Source organism: Anabrus simplex, chromosome 1 (assembly GCF_040414725.1).
Source record: "Anabrus simplex isolate iqAnaSimp1 chromosome 1, ASM4041472v1, whole genome shotgun sequence".
Taxonomy (NCBI): domain Eukaryota; kingdom Metazoa; phylum Arthropoda; class Insecta; order Orthoptera; family Tettigoniidae; genus Anabrus; species Anabrus simplex.
Genome location: NC_090265.1, coordinates 499403285 through 499407013, shown reverse-complemented (window position 1 = coordinate 499407013; position 3729 = coordinate 499403285). Strand labels below are relative to the sequence as shown.

Here is a 3729-nt window from a genome sequence, read left to right as displayed (position 1 = left end):
CTGCTGACCACACGCGCATCGTAATCTGCAGGCTTTCGAGTTTAACGACCCACAAACACATGGAAGATTACCGGCGACGCAAGTGTGGGACAGGGCTAGGATCGGGAGGGAATCGGTTTTAATTAAGATACTCTAACAGAATTTGCCCAATATGAAACTAGCAGAAAACCATATTTAGGGCTACCGACGACGGACGTTCGAACCCGGCATCTCCCGACTGCAAGCTCACAGCTACGTAATAAATAGGATGGGGAAGGAAATTAATAGTACCTATAGAGATAATTTTAAATTCATAGTACATAGATGGGAGCCTCCGTGGCTCAGACGGCAGCGCGTCGGCTCTCACCGCTGGATAACGTGGTTCAAATCCCGGTCACTACATGTAAGATTTGTGCTGGACAAAGCGGAGGCGGGACAGGATTTTCTTCGGATACTCCGGTTTTCCCTGTCATCTTTCATTCCAGCAACACTCTCCATTCTCATTTCATATCATCTATCAGTCATTAATAAATCACTTTGGGAGTGGCGACCCCATCGTACTAATAGCCTACATTTGATTCATTCATCACATCCCTGACCCGGTCAAAGACTGGAAAACAGGTTGTAGGTTTTCATTTTCATTTTCAGTACATAGATATTTTGCACATAAGTCTGGCTCCTTGGCTGAATGGTCAACGTTGAGGCGTTCACTTTAGTGGATCCTGGGTTCGATTAACGGCCGGATCTAGGATTTTAATTCTATCTAGTTAATTCCTCTGATTCGGGGACTGGGTGTTTGTGTTTGTACTAATACACTCCTCTTAATAGACAAGACACACCAAACTACCAACTAACACAAAAACAAGCAATTCCTCCACATAAATTTGGCGTCTGATTGGACACCCGGCCACAAAACAAGTACAAATCCACCCATGTGACACAGTTCGAACCCGCGACCTCACCATGGTGTGAAAAAAGCGGAAGAAGATAATTTGCACATTCAAAACATATAAACCAAAATCCATGTTATACCCAGTTCGTTTAAATTTACGACTGATGTCAAAAGAAGATTTAAAACATTCACAATTCTAATTACAGATTTCACATATACATGGGCATAAATTTGGCAATTTTAATATTTTAACTCTCCCTTGAAGAGCCTCTCAGCTGTAGACAAATAGAGATCTTTAAGAGAAATGACGCGAGTATCTGGTGATAGCCATGTCGAACCCAGGAGCAGTCGGTCGATACAGTGTAGTGGGGCTAGGTACGGCCTGTTCATCAGTCTGGCTCCACACTCATCTCCTTCTACAGTACCGAGCTCTCTAACACACTGGCGGCGAGAATAACTCGAGAGACAGCTCTTGGTCAAACTACGAACATTTTTTCCTCGTCAACAGTCAATGGTTATTACTTTTACATTATTCAGAACTATTTTTTTCCTAACGACGCAACTAGAATACCATATTCATGTAATGACCGCAGCACAATTCACCATCCAACCTCCCTTCTTTTCTAGCGTGCTGATTACGCTATCTCACAGAACCATCTGTGGAGTTGCATTGTGCGGTTATATTTTTCTTATCTGAGTGTACATTGCTGAGCTTTTAAATAGAATAAAAACAGTTTATCATGAAAATGCGTATTTCACTAGTTTCAGAGTTTGTTTCCACTACCAATTGTGTATTTTTAACTACCACATCACTTTCTTCATTTAAACTACAGTAATTACCTTTATGCCCCTGGCCAGAGTATTTTCCTATCACTTCACGAAGTGCCACAGTGTAGCAGTGGCGGCTGCTCCCCATCAGACTGGGAGGGCTCAAGTCTAGGTAACAGAGAATAGTGTTGAAGCTGAACACATCGACTGGTGTTTCTTCGAAGCTTTCTAAGAGAATGCTTAAGTGCGCTTTCGGTGCTGTAGAATTCCACTTAACTGACATGAGCTCTCCTGCTCTATTAGGATCGGCCACCGCTAGCCTAATGTTTGTTAAAATATTATGCAAATTCCTCATTCAAGAAAATTACGTAATAATTACTCAGCCAACGGCCATACCATGTTGAATACACCGGTTCTCGTCCGATCACCGCAGTTAAGCAACATTGGGCGTGTTCATACTTGGATGGGTGACCTCTTGAGAACACCACGTGCCGTAGTCTCAATTCCCTTTTAGGGACAAAATATCTTTCTAGGAAGACGCCCCGGATAAGGAGCATTTGATAATTAAATAAAAAATAATTACTCAAAACACTTTATACCCTAGTTCACATTTAAAGTTCGAGTCACTGATCTCTATACCTGGATGGCTGGTAGCTTGGGTAGCAGTAAGCCGAATAGAAGATGACTGGCGTAGTAAGATGGCAGCGAGCGCATGGTGCAATAGACCACGAGGAGCGCTCTTGCTTTGTTTATGCTTGGTTCAGTGACGCCAGGCCTCTTGATTGTAGTTCCACGAGTGTTCTGTGCTTTGTTATTGCAAAGTAAATAGTAGTGTATTTTACGAATCTAGATTCGTTGCCTTGTAGTATACTTGTGCATTACAAGATTCAATTTAAATATGTACGTGTTTATCTGAAATATGAATGAAGAAACATTCTACGGGGTATTAACATACCGCAGTGTTCAGCTTATGGATGTACAAACAGAACCGATCAGGAGAAAGAGAAATCATTTCATCGGAGGGTTTTATACTGTACGTAAGAATCTTCCTAGGGTAGTGTTTTGAGTTTTAGGTTTATTGTATCTTATTTCGCATATTCTGGGAGCAAAATGGCAATTCATTTTTGTAGGTTTCCTTTCTCGAGACCCAAACACCTAAGATCATCGATTAGGAGTATCAGGCGGGAGAATTGGGAGCCTTCTAAAACAGCTGTTCTCTGCTCGGATCACTTAGAGGAAGACTATTTTGATAGAAATGGACAAATTGTACACCTTAGAAGTGTTGTACAGCCAACCGTTTTCAATTTTACTGAACATTAACTGCAAGTAAAGATTTACTTATATTTTTTTATTTCTCATAATTAAACTGACGGTTTCGATGAAATAATTGACGTGACCTTATAACAATCTTAGAAAATTAAGTCTGGAGGAATTCTAGACCTTATTTACATCAGTAATAATTATGGGTTTCAGACACTGGAGTAGTGGGAGAAGGGAAAGTGTGGTGGGTGTTTGGGGCTATCCCATTATACTATTCGTGGTATCTGGGACTCTTAACTGGTGTTACAGATTTCTAATGATGACTATCAATATCGCTTTGCTAGCTGAATTTAATTAAAGAAGTCTGTAATAGTAAATTAAGCTGCAGGTAATGTGATATATTGACAAGTTTTGAATATTTGCTGGTTTTATAAATGTGTACATTTGCTTCAATGATATTTTAATTTGATAATATGCGCGTTATTTCATGGAAACAGGAAACAGAAATTCATTATCAAGCACCGATTACGATATATCGAATCTAGGCCTGTATAGTGAGCTACGTTTATAGGTAGGCCCTACATAATTTTAACCGGGCGAGTTGGCCGTGCGCGTAGAGGCGCGCGGCTGTGAGCTTGCATCCGGGAGGCAGTAGGTTCGAATCCCACTATCGGCAGCCCTGAAAATGGTTTTCCGTGGTTTCCCATTTTCACATCAGGCAAATGCTGGGGCTGTACCTTAATTAAGGCCACGGCCGCTTCCTTCCAACTCCTAGGCCTTTCCTATCCCATCGTCGCCATAAGACCTATATGTGTCGGTGCGACGTAAAG

The 3729-nt window shown here is 41.4% G+C and overlaps 1 non-coding gene across 1 annotated transcript; it reads left to right on the top strand.

Annotated features, from left to right (window-relative positions):
• Nucleotides 1–2021: 2021 nt before the first annotated feature.
• Nucleotides 2022–2139, top strand: LOC136859456 (5S ribosomal RNA). The gene has a single exon (XR_010859020.2). It is a non-coding gene; the product is annotated as a 5S ribosomal RNA (ribosomal RNA).
• Nucleotides 2140–3729: the final 1590 nt, after the last annotated feature.